This window comes from Syngnathus scovelli, chromosome 11, assembly GCF_024217435.2.
Source record: "Syngnathus scovelli strain Florida chromosome 11, RoL_Ssco_1.2, whole genome shotgun sequence".
NCBI lineage: Eukaryota > Metazoa > Chordata > Actinopteri > Syngnathiformes > Syngnathidae > Syngnathus > Syngnathus scovelli.
This window is the reverse complement of record NC_090857.1, coordinates 4395236-4416654: the sequence shown is the minus strand read 5'-3', so window position 1 is coordinate 4416654 and position 21419 is coordinate 4395236. Positions and strand designations below refer to the sequence as shown.

The 21419-nt window shown below is 41.8% G+C and overlaps 1 protein-coding gene and 1 long non-coding RNA gene across 6 annotated transcripts in view; one reads left to right on the top strand and one right to left on the bottom strand.

Moving 5' to 3' along the window:
- Nucleotides 1-21419, top strand: part of cdh4 (cadherin 4, type 1, R-cadherin (retinal)) — a 141967-nt gene that overhangs the window by 61753 nt on the left and 58795 nt on the right. The window lies entirely within an intron of this gene.
- LOC125976864 (uncharacterized) lies at nt 18304-20678 on the bottom strand. Its single transcript, XR_007484513.1, has 2 exons — nt 20357-20678; nt 18304-20230 (listed from the first exon to the last, which is right to left on the bottom strand). It is a non-coding gene; the product is annotated as an uncharacterized lncRNA (long non-coding RNA).

The following is a 21419-nucleotide window of genomic DNA, read 5'->3' as shown; positions in this document are numbered from 1 at the left end:
CTGCTGATATGAATTCATTTCGAACGAAAAGGGAGCTGAATGCAACAGAAACGATTTTCAAACAAACGTTTCTTCAATCAAATGAGGCATCTTCGTTTTCATTGATGTAAATAGTATTTTCTTGGCCGCCATTAGTCCTTTCTTGTTGCTTATTCCCCTTTTTTGCTTCATTCTCACAGATAATAATAGCTGATCACAAAGCGTCTGGAATATTCTTTAGTGCAATAATCGAATGCAGCGTCTTCCTCTGTTGCTTTCAATAAGAAAGCTTCCTCTTTTATGTAGATTAGCGGCATTCTCCGTGCTTGTCACCCTCGCACGTTTTCACAAGTGTATGTCTGCCTGTCATTGTACATACAATGTCCACCCTATCACGAGATGGATTTTCAATAGAAAAGGATCCCTTCTCCGCCCTAATCCGATTTGCAGCCTATTTGTATGGCTTATAAAAGCCTTTAGTCTGCAGCTTGGGTTGCTCGTGTTTTTTTTTTTTTTTTTTTTTTTGGTCACCCGTCTTTTTTCACATCATAGATCTTGGAGACAGACACGACGTGAGAGAAAGTAGAGACGAAGGATTGGGACAAAACTGAAACAGCCGCACGGACAAAGCAAGAGACAGATGGGAAAATATGAAATCACAATTCTGTTATTTCCTCTTTGAATGTGCGGTGCTTGGGTGTACATAGGTCAAGCAGAAATTAATGTTATTTGTGATAGCAAATCCATGTCAGCTGGTGACAGGTGATTAGAAATTCAAATACGTAAAAGATGAACATTTCCATGTGGACAGTTTTAAAAGCCCAGGCTGACAGTTACCATTTGATCATCGTTCATTTATTAAGAGTGACATTTTGCCCTGAATTAGATGGATAAAGTTTATATGTGACTGATTAAATCAGAAGAGTGGGATCAGAGCCAGAATCGTATGAAATCAGATCTTCCAAGTGATTCGTGTACGTAAACCTTTTTGCACCTGTATTGCATTTCCACAGCCTTTTTTTTTTTTTTTTCAAGGGCCCCCTGATGGATAGTGACGCAGTAATTTGGCAGAATGGCACGAAAAGAATAGAGGGGGAAAAAAGGACTGCTGTGGAATCAGCGGGGATGGGGCGCGAGATAATGTTTCATTAGCTTGGGCATTCGTCACTTGGCCCAACATTACTCTCAGCTGTAAGCCTTCTATCTGCTCGTGTCAGGTAGAGCGAGCTGCTTCGGCAAAAGGGACACCGAGGTTGGCGCAAAACGTAGGCAGAGGGGCTAAACGTTAAATGGAGATGGAACTGAATCGGCACCATTTCACTCATTCCAAAATGTCTTTTTGGGATATTTATTTATCTATTTATTTATTTATTAGGTTGTTCATTTATGTATTTATTTATTTATTTATTTATGGCTGTCTACTTTATTTGGCAAGTCTTTTTGAAAACAAAATAACATCCAACCGCACAATAGGATCAAATGCAATGTCTAAACAGTTGCCTTCCATTTCTTATTCCGTTTATGACTTCAATCGAGCTCTGATGTGTACTTAAAGCAGACAACTAACAAAATGCCGTCTCTATTTTGTAGCAAGATGATGTCGGAGACTGGTCACAGTTTAAACTCGCAGCCACCTTGTGGGGGATGCTTGAGTATCAAGTTCATGCAAGGGATGAATAGAAGATTTGATAAAAGCAACAAGTGTGACCCCACTTTGAATGAGGCTACGTTTGTGTTCCATACTTATGAGAGGAGGTGTGGCAAGATGCCCCAGAAGGTCAATAGAGAGAATTGGCGAGTAGCAAAGCTGTGGGATGAGGCAAGCAACAAACAAAGCCTGGCATTTTGTCGCCGCCCCCTCCCCTTTGGGAGCCTTGGATGAATGTCGCTCTCCAGGAGCACAACTCAAAGGCACTGTGCTTCACTATTCAGTTATCTGGATAACAAGATGAATGATTCAAAGAAAAAAGAACAAAGTGGATGCCGACACGTTAACAATATTTACAAACACGATATTAATCGGAATGCACATAGAACGGAGGGGGGGGGGGTTGTATTTGCACATCTCATTTCAACTTGCAGTCAAATCTCATCTTCATCATCCATTTTCTTTAACACTTGTCCGCATTTAGGTCACGGGTAAGCTTGATCCTATCGCAGCTATTGTGGAAAATTAATTATTTTCATTTAACCTACCATGCATGTTTTGGCGAAGAAGCCATAAGGCCTGGAGTGAGTGATGGAAAAATAGAGAGAACGTGTAAAGTCCATACAGGAAGTCGACGTGCTGGGATTTTCTGTCTGCTGGTAGCAAGTGATCCACAGTTCCGCCTACATCCCCCACCTGCTTCCAGACGCCTGTTAGCACTAGTGGTGAACAAGCACTTTAGCCTGCCTAAGAACAGGTGATCCTTCACAGATGGAAGATGCCGTACCCAAGAGAGTTCACGCTCCATCGTTTGCATCTTTGGCTCATAAATCTTTTATAAAGGATGTCAGTTTTGCTTACACAGAGGGGATGAAAATGCCCCACAGGACCAGGATGGAGCACAGGTACAAAAGGCTTTATTGGGTTGCGTGTCTGCATTCTTGCGGCCGAGAGAATAACGTTTCCCAGCGTTTTAATTTGGGACGGCGTTGTCGCTTGGACTGGAATGTCCCCTATTGTCTGGAAAGGATTGTGGAACATGGCGGAAGCATTCAGGTGCAAATGAGTGAGGGTAGTTGGAGACGTCCTCACAGAGATGTTGCACTTGGCATGTTTACATGCACATTTGTGTCCAAATGTTGATGTATTGTGAGTCGAGAGAATCCACCATGTGTGTCCCGTGCCCCTTTTATTGTCACTTTTGCGCTCGTCTTATAAGACTGTTAACTCTTTCGCGGCTGCAATTTTCAATGCCGCCCACTTTCATCTGTTTTTGTTTTCATCTCGAGTGTAACAAGTTGGATTTATTTTGCTGTCCACAAGCGGAGTATAACCCTGTTCAGCTCATTGTGAGATTTTTTTGGCTTTGGTTTCTCTCAAGTCCCACAACATGGTGAATAAAAATGATTAGGAGTTCTGCTGCTAGCTCCTTTGGGTAAATGTCAATGCACATTTATGCTTGAAGAAAGCCATTGGGCATTGCTGATAAGTTCCGCCACCCTGAAGTCATTGTTGCCATGTAATTGTATTTGCACAGCTTACCTGTTTGCTGGGGGAGTAATTCTGGCTTTGTAAATCAAATTATGTATTTTATTCCGCCTCTAATGAGCGATTTAACGATATAAGTGCGCTGGGCTAATGCCAACCGACGGCCATAAGGAAACAAGGTCCCGCTCAGGCTCCCTCGCCAGCCAAATGGATGCCGTTATTGCTCGTGTTCTGCATGAGCGGAGATGATGAACAGGAAAATAGTCACTGTGTCTTCTGTTTGTTTCTTCACTTTTCAGCTCGCTGACTCCTTCAGCCTCATGCTCTTTCTCATTCTTTTTCTTGCCATCGAATATCATTTCAGCGGGGTTTCTACGGTGAAATGATTAGCTCATGTTGGAGTTGGTCAAAAAGTACAATTATTTTAATATACTTCTGAAGTTACCATTTTTATGTATTTATAAATTATATTTAGCATTAATACCACTGAAGGACAATAATTAGCCATTAAACTTGTATCTTTACAGAAGTTTTTTATATTCCGATGACAGGTTTAAAAAAAAAAAAAAAAAATGAATCAAATTTGTCCCTCATGTGTGTCTGAAGACGACAGGAAGTGGCCTCGCTACATCTTCTACCCCCTGTTGATTTGAAAGGCACGTAAATGACAATCGATTGGCCAGCCGCAGAGTTGTGTGGCCCGCTAACTGCTAGTCTGGCAGAGAGGCTATTATTAGTATTGCTCAGCATGTCGTGCACGGATCAGGTAAGTGGCTGTCTCTGACAAATGCTGTTTGCCAGCTCACTCCATTATCTAGCGGGAGCAGTACGACCGCCGCGTCTCTCTGCTAATATGCAAGGAAATGCTTATCAGATCATATTAAGAGGAGGCCCTTCTGGGGACCATGGGATGTAATCGTTTCTGACAAGCCCCAGCCCCAGAGCCGTGAACCCTCCAGAGAGGAAATGGAGGCTCCTCTTCACTGAGGATAAAGGCCGAGTAGGGCAAACACATTCTGTGGGGTTGGCGTCATTTTGGGGCATGCCATTAGCTGTCTTCAATATATATGTCTAAAGCCTAGGATTAGTCAAGCTGTCACAAAAGTCTGTTTTTCTCCAAATTTCTTTATTGTTTGGGAAAACTAAAGAAAACAACAATCTGTTCGATGGGATTGAATACCCATGAAAGCTTTTGCCTCAGGGAGAGATGGGCTTGCTAATTGCTACTTTTTTCGCCAGCTATTGTACACTTAAATTGATAGTATGTGTGCCAAAAAAGGGATTGAAAGCAATTGCTGACTTTGACAGAAATGGCGGAATGGGTGCGTGTTTTGGAAGATTGCACATAAATGTTGTTCCAGGTGATGTTGTAGCTGTTGCCCATTTAGACTCGAATGGAAACAGCAGGGGCTCGCAATGTAAGAGAGAGAGAGAGAGAAGGGGGAAAAATACATCAGCCCTAGACAGAACAAGAGATGCAGTGGTTGAACACATCTCCAAATTGAGGCAGAAATCAGATGAATCAACTGAGGAAGCCTGAAAATATTTGGCTTTCAGATTAATAACCTAATGAGTCAGCTCCTGAAGGATATTCATTTGCTGAACCGCGAACACCCGCCAATCACAGCTACCGTATTTTCCGCACTATAAAGCGCACTGGATTATAAGGCACACCTTCAATGAATGGCCCATTTTAAAACTTTGTCCATATATAAGGCGCACCTTCAATGAATGGCCCATTTTAAAACTTTGACCATATATACGATATGTACATTTGGCCCGCAGGCCGGACTTTGGACACGCCTGGTGTAGTGGCTCAATATTGGTCTATATATAAGGCACACCTGATTATAACGCGCACTGTCGGCTTTTGAGAAAATTTGAGGTCTTTAGGTGCACCTTATAGTGCGGAAAATACGGTACTCAATCGGCCTACCATGCATGTTTTTGGAATTTTGGGACCAAACCGGGAGTGAACCCACACAGGCACGGGGAGAACATGCAAACTCCACACCACTGTATGTTAAACAAGTTTTATTTTTGTATTGATCCTTTAAGATTATTCCGTTACAAAATGTACTAGCAAAACAAAGAACAAAATTGAGAATGAAACCTAGAACAACTTTTCTTTCCTAAATTAGTAAATGTATTCCGTCAAAATGCTCATCATCATGTTCATTTTCAAAGTCACAGTTTTTCGGAGAACTTGTCAAAGGTTTCACTTGATGTGTTAATTGATCATAGTTGACAAGTCAAAAGAGTCTCGGCGTAGAGATCTGAAACCAATTTAATAGCTGTCATGCCCCCACTAAATTCAAAGCGTTAATTACACCTTATAAAAAGCCTGTCATGTTTCATAATCCCACAAGCGGCAACAATTCAAACTCAATCAGCCACTTAGATCTAGCATCAAATTAGCACACCGTCGATCTGTAATTGAATGGTCGCGCCGGCAGGGACGAGGTTGTCAATTTCAACATGTTTATTATTCCCATCTAGAGCTCATATCTGACCTTGAAGCTTGTGAGCTTCATTCTTCCTCCTTGCCGCTTGTTGTGAAGGAGGAGGTTGCGATCCAGCCACAGGACGAGAGCCTTTGAGATGCAGATCACGTCAGCCCGCCGTCGGCCGGCGGGCAGCTCGGAAGCCGACTAGTGCTCACACTTCTGACCTGCTTGGTTTTCTTTGCTCCGCTTCGTTCTCCCCGCCGACACAAAGCTATTCATTTCCCATGTGCCTCTTTGTCATTAATGGACACATCCAGCCCTTCAACAGGGACAGAAGGAAAACATATTCTCTCCCAAGACCAATATAGATGTATTTAGAAGAGCAATGAATCTATTAAAACCAAAAGTATGCAGTTAGAAATAAAAAGACTTTATGTGCTATGACATTTAAAATGTGTAGGGGGAAATGATTAAACTGGAGAGGCTGCGTACGTCTAGGTACATTTAAAAAAAATAAAAACACTTTACAATACAGACTTTAGAGTACAAAGCATGTCTTTTAGAAAAACTTACATAATAATAAAACATACATGAGAATAGAAAGAATATACTGTAGTTGCAATGACATTTAAAGTGTAGGGAGAATTAATTTAATAAGAAAGAGATTATACGTTCGTGCATTTACCGACCTGGAGATAGAGATTTTCCTTCCGCTGCATTCTGAAAGCATGCTCAGAGACTGTAAGGAATGGACTGGGAAGGTCAGTAAATGTGAAGTGCACGCAAGCAGAAAAATGAAAAGAGAATCAGATGGAGCACTAAGACTCATCACCTGCTATAGCCTGCTCGGAGCCTCCCTGTTGAAGCTAAGAATGGATTATAAAAAATGCCATGCTGATGGCTACAATGGGAGGTTTTGCGTCGGGTTGGGAAATTGGCTGATGACGTCAGACATTGATGGTAATATTTGAAAAAGTTTTAGCATATGCTTTGACATACCCAAACAAATAACTCCCTGAGACAAAGTGCCAAACGATAAAAACAGAAGAGTCGACAAGCTTGCGCTGATATCAATGTGCATCCATCAATGAGAAACTGATCTTGCAATGGAAATTACATTTACGCTGAAGAGAATTGCCAATGTCAAAGAACAAATTTGGCCAAATTCTGCAATCTTATTCTTTCCGAACTTTATCAGGTCTAACGACAGCCTTAAACTATACAATATTATGAGGGGAATTTTATGTTATGCTTCTTTTTATAATCTGAGTCATACAAGAAGACCCTTGAAGTAAACACTTGTATTTTCTTTTTCGAAGCCAAGTGGTGCTGAATGTGATCCGGCGACGAAGCCAAGTGCTCAAGCAACTGTACTACAATAAAGCTTAGAGAGACGACATTCGAGTTTGGATTAGTGCTGCCAAAGACCTTGGACTAAGCCAAACGAGAAACTATGGCTGGCAAAGTTGCATAGCGGGAAAAAGAAGTGGGATTGGTCACTCGTTGGTTACATGATGATTCCTGATTTGGGAGTACCTAGGAAAATTCTGATATAGCTTACGGTCAAGTGCGTAGAATACTGTTGAGAAATTGGGGCTGTGCACAAAAGAGGCTCATGCCTTAGGGTCTTGGCTGTTGGATGCATTGCTCAAGGATAGAGCGGCAGTGCTCAAGAAGCAACTTGTTTTCCCAAACTGCATGTCCCAGTTTGATCCTTCTTGGTTTGTGGCAGAGCTTTTTTTTTCTCTCGCTCTCTTAATGAGTCTGTCTGTGGCTTCTCTTGAATGAAGCTCATTGTTTGAAATAACGTGGCAAATACTCAATGTCTTCATGTCCCACACATCCTGTTGTATAATAATTGAAAAGATTTTCAGCTTCAAAAGTCAGATCGGATTCTACAATTCAGTTCTGAATGTCAAACTAAAAAGTGGTACACAGTAAGTCATTGTGATGTCACGCCTAACTCGGCTCCATTTGAATCCTAAATTCTTTGTAAATTTGCTGGTGTGGGTTTTGCCATTTTAGTTGTGTCTGTGATGCTCCGTTTGTCATTTTACAAAATAGCTCATACTATTTGGGTTCGAGCTCAGTTTCCTTTGACTCAGCACCTCCTTTTTTTGCCGTAGCATGTACAGCTTTTTTTTTTTTTTTATTCTCTCATGTATGAAATGAATATCCTGTGCTGCATGGATGGATACCTGACCACGTTTCTCATGGCCTGGTCACCGCACTAAATGAAATATTGCCTCTCCTGAACCCCTCATCAATAAAGGATCTTATTTTCATTTTTTTTGGACAATGTCAAAATCGTCCAAACGTACTCATTGTTTGTCGTGAACCCGTCGATTCGGACTACACACCTGCTCGTCTCAGGTGTCGTTTTCTTGTTTTGTTTTTTACAGCAGGCTGGCTTTTATGCTCCAAACAACATATTGACCGCGGTTTGAAGTCAGAAGCGATATGTGACTTGATTTCTCATGATGGATTACCTAAGGGCTGGTTTGTGGAAATGTAAGTGTTCAGAGGGGAACTGCAAACACAGGCAACCGAGCAGATCATTGGCGCCATCGGCCAAAAAGCTCAGCGCTCAATTTAAATGTGAGAACCTTAATGTGAAGTCGAAAGGTTTTTGCGTGTTAGTCAGCCTCGTTTCCAGGTTTCACTGCCCTTCTCTCCTTTGCTCCTTTCGATGAGTGCTCTGGAGGGCCACGTTTAGCTCTGCTGACATGAACAATGGTACCATTGCCTCAGTCTCGCTAGAAGGAGCCGCCTGACAATTCACACTGATTGTTCCCAAATTGCCCGGCCGGGAGAATCACCTCTTCTGTTTGAAGCCTTAAAGTGCCTCAGTTTCCACTGGGGCAAGCTTCTCCAATTCTCACAGATTTTTTCATTTTTCAACCCACCCCTCCCTTTTGTTTTTAAGGCAGAGAGATTGGAAATGCGCCGGTAGAATATTGGTTGTGCCGCTCAAGGAAAATAGAACGGCAGAGAGGTGCAGTGCAGAGTCTTTCTTCTGAGGCGGAATTGATCACACTCCTCTGCAATCTGCTGAGAGAAAACAAATTTTGTTATCGTGATGTGTTTATGTTGCGACCAAAATATGGTTTGGAATGCCCCTGCAGCTCCACTCCATATGTTCGGCACTTTTGTGCCATTCGCAACGTAGTAGATCTCGGGCTCTTGTATCATAGTTATCGTAATAGCGTAGTGATTTTCTTCTGCACTCAATCATGCCACCCATTGGCCGAATGGACCACTTTAAAGCTGTAATCACTAAAAATATCAACCAAGATTATCTTCAGCTCCAGAACAACCGCAGGACTCCTTAGGCATGGCTTCCTACACTTACACTTACATTTCAAATTAATATCTTAGCATACCAGGTTAAAATCCAAACAATTTGGACGGTATTTTAATTTGCTGGTATGAGAGGACCATCACCACGACAACCGCCACTTGGCAACCAACCAAACACTAATAGTCAGCATGTAAATTAATTGCCTTGGCTTATTTTTGGGAGAAAAATCCAATAACTCAGGAACCAAAATATTATCAACTCCACTTAAGTCAATATTGGTCACATGCATATCCTGCTACTCCCATTTTCTCTGCAGCAGCACATTGTTGTGTGACAGCGATTATCCCGCCACCCACGCACGTGCATGTATCTTGTTTGACCTTTGGCCTGCCTTTGAACCCATTATCTCTGACAAGAAAGAGCTATGGCCGACCTTCTTGGATGGGCTTATCACCTGCCTCACTATAGCTGTCACCTTGCCTCAAACTTGTCCATCCCGGCTACTCGCATTGAACTCTGCCCTATGAACGGAACCGAGATCTATTTGAAGCATGCCGCTGTGCTAATCCCACCTTCTCGCTTTGGGGGAGAAAAAATGAAATTTTTGTCAAGGACTCCGTAAGGCAACTCATTTAGGCTTGCATTAAGAAATGACTAATATTTTTATTCTGGCAATATCCTAAGTGTAAGTCATTGTGTCATTTGGCTTGTCAACTGTCGACAATGCCAGTGATGAAAAGATGCTTGTTGGGGCTGTGTCCTAATGTGGCTCTTGGATTTCCTGTCTGTATTGATCAGCAAAGAAAAGCTGCAGATGTGCTTGTTTTGCATCCCTCGTTGCTCACTGCAACAATGCGCCGGTGCTGTTTTGCAATAATTGCTTTCTAACCCTTTTCTTAGCGCGTGTTTTCTGTTTGGCTGCACATGATTGGTGCCCAATTTTCTTGTTTGCGTAGGCAACTTCATATTTTTCTTGTTTTCTGTCAAAAAAAAGGCCTTATAATTAAAGCAGAACAATGAGAAGCTAAAATTAAACCACTTCCACATCAGCTTGTGAAACCGCACGCGTGAACACACGTTACACTGAAGTTATATTTTTAAAAATTCAGTACAGCACATTCATTCAGTGCACTTCAGTTGTATTTGTAGAATAGATTTTTTCTTTTTTTTAAATCTTCCTATATTTAAGATCACCTTGAACTCTGTCGTTGTGCTACTTAATCTGTATTTAGCTCATTTTTTTTGGGGTGGGGGGAAGGCCTTGGCTATTGTTTTATGAAGTTGACATTATGCTTCATCGGAATAAAAACTTGTGCACTCTTTGATAAGCACTTTGGTCTTCTAATACTTTTGCACAATTGTATTTTAATGATGCTCATTGCAGTGATACAACAGGGAGTTTTTGAAGTACTAAAGTATTAAATGTGACAAGGGAAAATGTTAACCCTTCAGTAAAAAAAAAGCACTTTGAGAATAACAAGTGTTTCACTATAATAAAAAATTTTATGCAAGGAGACACTTCAAATATCTGCTTTTGAGGGCATCTGATAAAAGAATTTGTCCGTGCCACCTTTCTGTTTTGAAGGTGTTTTCCGATGAATACTGCACTTTTCCCTTTTTGAGGCTCTAATAAGCGCAGGGACCTTGTTTGCGTTGCCGAATTTAAACCAGTCTAACGGAGCATGATTTACGACGTAGGACTTGCTGCAGTGCTGCTTCTTTCATGCGGACCCCACTCAAGCAAATCGTGGCCCAAATACTCAACACTCCCTGAATGTATTAGTACTCTTTTACTTTTCAACAATTTCACACCTGACGTGACAAATCGCAAAAAAAAATATTTGTCGGTGCTTGGAGGAAGAGAAAAAATTATTTAACCTTGGCTAGCCCAACCTTTGACTAAATGCACGTTATGAAGCAAGATTCCTTTCTCCACTTGAACAGAGGGTAAGGTGCCACTCTGACTCTAAAAGCTCTTGAGGGGATATCAGTGCGAGTATATTCATGTAAGCCCCTTGTAGAGAAATGGCATGGAAGAGACGAGTCACAACCTTTGACCCATGCCGTGTGGGGATCGGATGAATTTGTCCCTTTGGACTTGAGTTGCTTCTTGAGCTGTATTTGAGAAGATGGCTACGTTGCCAAGCCAGTATTGGAATTCAGAAAAAAATGCATTCCCAATAGACAAACATTCATTCATTTTCATTTTTGAGACAACTGCTTAGGTCACATGATCAGGTCCAATTTCAGAACTGCAAACTGATACCTAAAATTGCTTCATCACTCATATTGAACAATCACCAATCTGTCATGCAGTGGTCTGCTAATTCAATATCTGCAATAGTGGGAGTGCACTCCAACATGAAAGCATAAGAATGAGTGATTCTTTAAAAAAAAAAAAAAAAAAGTCCCCGGCAACTGATGTCTTAAGCGGATTGAGGGAAAATCCATCTACTTTAATGTCAGCTTGGCTGTCTATAGAGTCGTATTTTATTTTTATTTTTTTATGGTTGCTGATGTCGGTGAAGAGTGGATTGGAGCAGTGACAGCGTTTTATGTTTTTAATGATGATGGGTGAAGTTGATCCATCAGTGTGGCAACAGGCAAGGTGTGGCAGCAGTGATTAGAGTTGAATTTGGGCAATGGAACCAAAATGATTCCTCCGTATCATTAACGTTTTGCAGAATAAATACATTCCCTCATTAGTTACATGGAGCTCACAAAGGCGTGTATGTACGCCAGTTAAGTGCATATCTGCTGATTGGCACACGCACTCAAGCATGTGTGTGTGTGTGTGTGTGTGATATAAAGTATTCCCATTGAGGCATCAGAAGGAAATATCGACGCATGTATTTACCGGACATGTAAGAAACAAATAAATCCTTTTTAATTCTGCCTTCTGGGTAATTACAGCAAACACAAGAATTTTCTTAGCAGCAGTTGTAAGCAAGGAAACATTATTTGCCAAAGAGCTGAATACATTATCAGTATAATATGACATGCAAATTTTATTAAAAGAAATTTACATTTTCTCTCCCCTGGCTGATTACACTTAATGCTAGTTGCAAAATGATTTAATCAAACTTCCAAGTGCTTCTCATTTCAACCAAGGAGCACATTGTAGACTATTATGCTAATTTTTGATGCATATGTCATTAAGAGATTTTGAATGTGAGGATTTTAGTTGAGTTGCTGAATAGGAAATTTGCTTGGGACAAAAGAAAAATGAAAACATTTACTGTAAAGATTACTGTATATATCCAATATATATTCTCTGTACGAGCAAATTAAACATTCACATACCTCACAGTCCTACCTCTAATGAATTCAAGTTAGCGAGTAAGAGATAAAAGTTGCTAACAGCATGTGATGGGTGTCCTGCTGTACGTCTGGCCTGGCATGTAATACGTGTTAATGTTAGCTGGACTTCCTGGGCGGCTCTAGCGTAGCAGAATTTTCCCTCGGGGATGGCTGGCTTATTTCCGTCGTCCTTTGCACAGTGCTCCATATGCTGATGCATTATGTTTTTCATTATCTGTTAACACATTTTTTGTGGCTGCACTCAAACACCTCCCACGGTGCTGGACAGCATCTAACAGGGCGCAGTGATTAAAAGAAAATGTCACTGCATTCATTAATAATTCCTCTGGGTGTTCCTTAGCTCAGTGGGTTTATTCGGCGTTGTGTAGATTCTGAGAATTTCCCCATTTTCACTTTGTACCTGCTGCATTGTGTTTTGGAGAGTGGCTGAATAATTCCAATATAGAGCCGTATTCAAACCCAAGAGTGAAATTAATGTTAACAGCATTTTGCACCGCATGACAAAAAAAGAAGTTGGGCTCTCACAGCTGGCCGGCCGCTTCATCTCGCTCAAATGCCACCATGGTTTTTTTTTTTTTTCTTTCCGCTTCTCTTTTGCTCCAGGGAATGTCCACAGCTGGCCAGACATGCAGGCGTGCTGATGCCGGAGGGAGCCCCGTGCAGCTGGCACATAAAATAGCAGTGCAGCCTGGGCTGGGCGGTTGAGGCTGCCAATGTACGCAATCATTTGCCTGTGTTCGTAGATTTGTAAAGAAAAAAAAATAATCCTGTTGTTTGCTGCTGCTGCTGTTGCTGTTGTTGTTCAACTAAAGGTCACACTTGAGAATAAGAAGTATTTTTGCTGAATCTTTGAAACTATTGGCTCTTATTCAAATGTGCCGTTACCCCTAATCAAGTGATTGAATGATTTTATTTTGTGCACCAAATACGTTGGGCCATCAGAAATAAAATTGGATCGACCCAAGTCTCCAACAGAATATTTGGTTTAATACAAAAGGACTTGTCTGTATTTTATTTTCTCAAATATTCACACTCACATTGCAAACAAATCAAGTGATTTAGGTCCATATATATATATATATATAATAATCTTGATTCGATATTGCTTCTTAATTTCTCTTAGTCGACCTTTTTTCTCTTCCTCCCCCGTTTATTTCTATTTTTGGTTGTGGCATTCATGTTATGTCTTGATTCAGCACATTGTTAAGCTGTACATCAGAAAGAAAGCTTTTTGAATATCACTGCTTGATCCTCGGCTGTCAGAAGAAATTCAAATAAGACGATGAGTCAGTCACATGAGTAGCAGCTAGAGGTGGGCACTCGCTGAATTGTGTCCATCAAATCACTGCAGCACTGCAGAATTTTCTTTCAGCAAATCCATCTTCAGTTTACAATTTGAAATACGTTTTCCTCTTAATATTTATGTAAGTCAGAGTCGGAATTTAAACGTCACACTGCATGCAAAATGAATGACTTTGTGGCCACGTCGTGTTAAGCGCAGTGCTAGACCCTTCCAACAAAAACGAGCAGTCCGTGCCTCGTTCAGCCTGTCTACCATGCAATCATTAAAATTGAGCTGACAGTTTTACCTGTGCCCCGCCTCTACCCCACCAACTCTGCTCTTGTTAACTTGTTTGCACAGCTTCACATTGTGCAAATGGCAAAAGGGTCACCCTCAGCGACCCTGTGTGTGTGTGAAGGCGATAGGGACCGGAACAGGCTGAGATCTGGCCTTCACTGTTAGGAATGGACCGTGTGAGTCAGTGCCACAGAAAGGTCTTTGTTCCTCGCCTGCTGCCTTGCACTCAGGTGGAATTTCATTTCTTTTTTTTCGCTTGAATAAAACGACATTGATTGTTGGCTCAGTTGTCTGATTGGAAGTAGACAGTGAAAACCCGAAAAGAGGAGGGAAAGAGAGTAAAGGATGAAGGAAGAGCACTAAAGAAAGTAGCAGATGGACATGGAAAGAGATAGGCCGAGAGATCGTGGCGAGAGATAGAGAAATGCCGCAAAAGCACAAGCCTCCTGCAAATCTATGATAGGACTTGAAAGGGGCAACAACAGAGGAAAGGGGGGGAATGCACGCGAGGATAAAAGAAGGGGAGCTTGGCATCGATGCCATGTAAGCAGGTGGTGTCTGTGGCGGACTCATCCTCAGATCCAGCTCAGTGGGAGACCTCATCAGCATTCCTGCCTTAAATTTAACTATTGTCAGAGAGGAATGAAGGAAAGCAGTGTCTTAGTACGATTAAGTAGTCGCCACGCTCTCGTGACCTTGAGGACATCAGAAGAGATGCTGGACATCTCATATGGGGGGGGAGGACACTTCCATTCTCATGTTTCCTCCTTTGTTTGGTTGCACTACTGTTTAATTTGCATCTTATAATTTGATGTACGCTACTGTTCATAAGTTTGAGGTAACTAGGAAATGTCCTTATTTTTCAACTAAAAACTCTCTTTTCAATGAATTATTCAAATAAAGTAATCAGGAGTACACTCTATGCAATGTTAGTTTAATAAATGACTCTTCTAGCTGCAAACGTCAGTTTTTTAATGCAATAGTGTACCGTATTTTCTGGACTATAAGGCGCACCGGACTATAAGGCGCACCATTAATGCATCATGTCAGATTTTTAATCCAAATCAAAACATTCTCCATTTTATCTTTTTTATTTCAACTTCAGACGCAACAAATTACTTTATAATTACAAAATAATGATCCATCGTCTTTTTGATTCATGATTCATAGTCTTCAGCGGGCCACTTATGTGTGATTTCATGACACAATGCTTCGGGCCGGTTAAAAAGGCTAATGGATGATTTGAAAACTCTTGTGCAATTATGTTAGGTTTCACAGACAAGACTAAATTATACACGGATTAGTTTGTTCAGACAATACAATTTTTAGATGTTACCTGTTGACAGCTTCGACTGCTACTCCAGTCTTCTTCAAGAGCTCTGGAGCTCATTTTCTGTCCGGCTTGATCTGTCACCAATGATATGACGGGATATTTTTTCCAAACACCACGCAGCGAAAGAGCCTAGCATGCGCTACCTGTAGATGGTGTAATACGAGCTCACAGACACTCCCCCCCGGGGGACATATTAGATTCGTTGTTACTTAACGTGGTGGGCAAATTCAGATAAGCTTTGAAGATGCCCTAGCATGCCTGCTTTTCGTGCACACCTGAATGCAGCAGGGAGTTACAGCAAAATAAAAGAAGACGGCATCAAAGCGGAGCGGTCAAATGTTCAGCTCCATCTGTGCTAAGCAAATCTCTGTCTATCCATTCATCTGTCAGTCCGGACTAAATTCCCACTGTATATTCCCTCCAGGGAGATTTGGCTGACATGCTGCAGGCTAAAGGGAATTTACTCTGCGCATCAAGTATGCTGTATCTTCGGGCAAGAACGTTCGGAAAATGCTAAACGGAGATAAAAGCCTGAGCTACATAGTAAATATTCTCCCCAATGATAAAATACAGCAAACTTGCTACAATGCAGATTTTTGGATTGTTCATGATAGTTGCCTGATTCCATTCTGGGAGAGCCTATGTGGTTAGGAAATTTGCATTTGCTATTTTCCCGGCAGTGTGTGGGGCGGGATGACGGCCAGATCACTTATGAGGTCGGCTCGCCCCTTCTAATTCCAGGAAGACAAGAAATGTAGTGCCTAAAAAGCAAAATCAGTCAATCGCTGCAATCCTGCAGTGCTCAGCAGTAGATTTGCCCCCTCACAACCTCGAGGGTCGAGCTCCCACCTTGGGAAGCTATGTTCTTGGCTACCTTATTAGATGTTAGCATAGTTGGAGACTTTTAGTGCCAAATTAAGGTGTGCTAACAAGGAAAAAAAAAGCCCGTCAGGTGACTTGACAGCTTCTGCACATAACAGAAGCATCCCTCCACACTGGAACAGTGCCTCTGGATAGATTAATAATGAACAGCATTTATAATTCTGCTGACTCACTCAATTGCAATATGACTCGAGCAAGGGGGCCAACGGAGCTATTGTTCTCCTGCTCCATTTTTTTTTTTTTTAGGCTCCACACCCATTAAAGCCTACAGTGTATAAATGTTTAATCGATACACATTTCAGACACTATTAACATTATTATACCTTGAAGGCATTTACATGGTTGGCTACGTCGTTCATTTAGTTTGCATTGCCCCTTCCTTTACTTTGATTTCATTGCAATTCATTGTCACATACAGATAGAGAAAATGCGGCTACAGTTCCAGAAGAAACATTCAGTTCCATAATATTTTGAACAAGCCCATGATCTGAAAGGAAATCATCAAATATCTTGTCATTTTTTTCATCTTGTCAGCCACGTATGATCTCCTAATGAGCAATTTGTAGTTTAGATGCCCTGTAGGGCCATGTGTCATCACTCCTCTCTGTCTGCTAACAAGTTTGGGATTATTTCGTTCGATTGATCCGGCTCTATTGGTTCCGCATCCTGCCTTCCCCACATGACTACCGAGCGGAACCAGCGAGGCTCCAGGGAGAGAAGAGCCCCCTCCAATGGCCAATTAAACCATTAATTGCAAATCAGATCCAATTTAGAATAGCAGTAAATGAGGCATAGTAGTCTCGTGTGTGTTTGTGTGTGTGTGTGTGTGTGTGTGTGTGTGTGTGCGTGTGTGTGTGTGTTTGCATGAACAAAATGAAGAGAGAAGACAACGTGGGACAGGGTTTGCGTGCATGTCTGAGAGTATGAAGCTGTGCGCAGTGTTGCCCTTGTCATCCCCAATCAGTGAAATTGAGATATCTAATTGCCAGGCTCGCTCCCTCTCATTTGCTTTCCCAAAATTTTCTTTGTTTTCCTAATCAGAGGCAGGCACACAGAATTGGATCCGAGTGGCACTTTGTTTTTGGGGCGGGCAGTCTGTACAAGCCAAGGGTGAGATTACTGCCTGTCAAAGTAGAATGTGAAAGATTCGAAGGGAAATGTTGTCCGTTTTGATTTTTGGTTACAAGATGGTAAATTCCCTACTGGGGCTAAAATGGCTTTGTATAATCAAAGTGGTTGACTTCCTGTTCAATTTCAGGCACACATTGGGGGGTGTTTCCTGCGTCCTGGCATGGCAGACTTATTTTAGGTTTGGAGCCAATCAGCAATGGGGTAAAAAAAATCACAATTAATAATAACTTCCTCCATAACGCTGATAAACACTCAATACACGGAAAATGCTTCCCAAAAAAAAAATGAAGAAAAGACAATTTAACTGCATATGCTTTGGATTATTAAGGACGAGAGCACAAAATGTCCCTAGACTAAATGAAATTGTGTTTGCTGTAATGTCTTATTTATGACATCACTGATTGATCAGCAACATTATAACCAATCACAGGGTTTTATTTATTAATATCCCCCAATCAGATCCATCTGATCAGATCTGTCAAGGCTTTTTCACTGAATTGCGTTTGGGTCGGTGGGTGTCATTTTACGGGTGATTTTCTAGGGGACACCTTTTAGTGAGTTTTGTTCAGGATTCATAAAATCCATATGTACATTTTCACCAAGAGCATCATTATTATCTTGGAGAGGTCACAATTTTGACTAAGGGTCTTGTTGTGTCTCATTATGAGTGTGCCTAATAATGTGTCTTTTTAACCCACAACCTTTCGTGAAAGCGCACAGACTGGAGCAAAATCACATTTTCAGGTCTCATTATATTTACTCAAGCATACCTACATCTCATTAAAACTGCAGTTGACTTGTTTGCTTGTATTCATTTATTAGGGGCTATTGGTGTCAGGATTTATTTCACAAAGCGATGGAGTGCTCACAAGGGTCACATTTGAATTGCAAAAGTCGTGTTGTAGAATTTGCTAACTTAGTTCAAATTTTAAAAAAGTATAACTGGGGTTATCATTCTGCCCTTGACCACCAGATAGTTTCTAAAATGCGGAGATATTGAGAAATTAAGTTGCACCCTGATAGCTATCTGTTTTTCGTGATGAAATATAGATGTCCTTAAATTTCCATAGTTACATATAATCTCTTAGTTTGTCTTGGGTTTCTACAAATGCGTTTTTATAATGTTCCAAAGAGCTCCTTGATAATCACATAAGGCTGTCACTATCTGCACATCATATTTCACAAAACCTCATCCAGTGCAAGACAATTTAATCACAATTGATTACACTTTAATGCTCAGGAGGGAATGAAAACCACTCAGAGATTTTTTACACTTAGTATTTTGACGTTTTTTTTTTTCCCCTCGCATGAGTTATGAGTCAGTCTCTTGATTTATGAGTCATTGAAGGCCTTGTGTACATAAATCTCTCGAGCTTATGCGCAACTGGCTACTAAACTGATTTGCCCTGTTGATTTCTTTGAAACTTAAATTGTGTTAACATTGTCACATAAGAAAATGTTTCTGTGCTTGTACGTCAAACTCCATTTTCTCCAGGTCTATGCAATGTAGCCGTTTCTTAAAAAAAGTTTACTTTTGGGGCATCTTTCAATATATAGTGTGACATTAGCGGCAAATGATGAGAAAGCGAGAGAAACACTCCGGTGTTTACATACTTGTGATAAATGACTGGCTGTTTGCTTTAATAGCTACAGTGAATACAGAGAAGCATGTAATTGCCTTGATGTTGATAATGGAGTCAGTTACAGTCGAAGCTGGGGGCATACACACAGTCGTGCGTGCGTGTGTGCGTGTGTGCAAACCTAGCAAACGTATTCTTCCATCCCTCACCTCCTTTAATATTGGGTGGCTTTTGCACCTCGGGGCTTGATGTAGATGAAATGTCACTTTTAATGGAAAATTTGATAGAAGCAAAACAACAGCCTGGAATATTGCCGCTGCGAGTAGCAGGAAGCGGGGTAAGTGCCAGGGCAAGGTCAGCAGCTGTGCCCCCCTTCACCCCCCACCCCTCCCTCTCGATTGTTCTCTTAAGGAATTCACGGGGCGGTTATTGAATATATTAGCAGCGAGGCAAATGTAGCCCACGGGCAAACGGAGCTCCTCTAAATAGACGAGCACGCTAGCAGGAAGTACGCTTGCATCCCCGCCACCACTTGAGACTCACGATGGTGCAAAGTGAGGGAAGTGGACCGCGGCCATAAGTGTCACGCCAGCTCTTCAAAGCTGCCCTTTTCTTTTAGTTCCATCTCACTTAAACTCCTTAATTGCTTTCATATCATTAATGTGCATGAGTCGCTCACTTTAATGAGACACGAGCATCCCCTGTAAGCTAGCGTCGCGTTGCCGCGTCTGTCATGCACACAGTCGAATCGAACCGCCGGGTATTTGCGCGCATCGCTGATGCAGAAATGATGAAGGCGTGCCGCAGGCTCCCACGTGAGCTTCCTTGAACCCCATATGTTGCGGTGACACTCGGCCTAAGAATTGATGTTGACTGTTATGCCGCCATCTTTTCTCACACCTCCTCTGGTCACACAATAGTCCCATTTGCCCGTGTTGTAATTAATTCACCTATTGATTGCATCCCGTATATCCCTCACGCCGGGGCAGCCTGAAAGCTAAAAGCGGCATTGTTGCTTGAATGCACAATCTGTCTTCGGATTGCAAATCAGTCCTCACGAGGGGGAATAGCTTGGAGCACGACACATGATATTTTCTCCGCTGCCGAGGTAATGATTCATTTCATACTACGCACAATCGTAATTCAGGTTTGGTAGGCGCACTCCGTGGCCCGCTCATGGTCTTGATTTGAAGCTCGGCATTGATTCATCTTACTAACCTTATTTTGCTTCTGAAATATTGAATTATTTATTTATTTATTTTTAAAAAGGTGTTTCTTCCATCTTCCTGCACAGGCTGACATTTACTTAGAGCACGGCAGATCTACAGACGAATAAAGGAATACTGTACATGCCCCAACTCATATTTTTCCACGCTAAAACCCAGATTTGTAATTCTCGAAAGAATTTGTGATGAATGTAGTGGAAAGAAAAAAAAAGTTTCATATGGTCAACAACCATCAAGTTGCCTTGAGTCAAATACAAATAGGCTGTCTTTCCAAAGCTTCACATCCCCGAGGTGCAGCTCTGTAGTGTAGATCAGCTATCAAAGAAAATAAAAGGGCAAGTCAGGGAAAGAAAGATTCTGAAGAATGTCCGTGTCAGTAAATGTACAAGACGAGTCTTGAGCTGAACTGAAATCCGCTAAGAAATATTCAGAGTGGCTCACCTTAAGTCAGTCTGTGACAAAAATGTCATGAAAGTTGGAAGAATGGCGTTGTCATGGAAACTAAATTTTGTTCCAGCCAAGGTGGCGGGTGCACTGTGTTCCTTCAGAATGACAATGGCCACCGATAAAGACATCACCCTGAGAAAAAATGGCGCCTGTCAATCGCCACGAGTGCTAACATCACCCTTCCCGAGGTCACATTGTCCTCGGCGGTCCGCCGAGGGTTGGAACGGCGCCGCCGACTCCTTGGACTCTTTGAATTTGAAGAGCACTTCCCTCAGGGCCTGTTTAACAAAACATATTGCCAGTCAGGAGAGAAGACATGACGATGACCTGTAGCGAGAACATGGAGTCCTGCTCTTCATATTTCATGAGTGTTGAGGAGCCGAACTGCAAGTGTAAGAAAAACAAAAACACGCCATCTATTGAGGGAACAGGATCATACCATTTATCAGGATTCACCAAATTTGATGAATCCTGATCTGTAATCCAGAACATATGTCGCACAATTTTCCTGCTCAGTAACAAACAACGTATTTGCTTTCTTGATGTGCTCGTGCAGATTTGTTAGCAAATTGCGTTTTGCCGAGTGATGTGTTTCGGAGTGGCACATTTTCAATTCAAATCGTCTCTCCCTCTCTCCCTCTCTCCCTCCCTCGACACTGAGAGGTGTGATCACTGCTTGTCACTTAAACTCAACACAACATTGTTTATTTTAGGTCCATCTTTCATTTAATGGGTTTGTCAAGGTTGATGCAAATTAGAGGAGGCAGAAGGAGCGGATAAACCCCAACGTCATTAAAAGGGCTGCCTGGGTTATTCGTCTGCCTTATTTTGTCCTCCCTTGCCGCTTAAAAGTCAGCGTACAAACAAAAAACACAAACATTACCCCGCATAACTGCGCCATCAAGTTTGCTATCGTAAAACTTTGCCAGCATTTATAAAATATTTGTCACTTGTAGCTTGTGAAGAAGACTTGACACCGCGGTCTGCTTGTGTTTGCGAGATGTAGAACACTAGAGGCAAAAAAGGGGAGTACGGGAAGCAGACACAATTCTGCTCT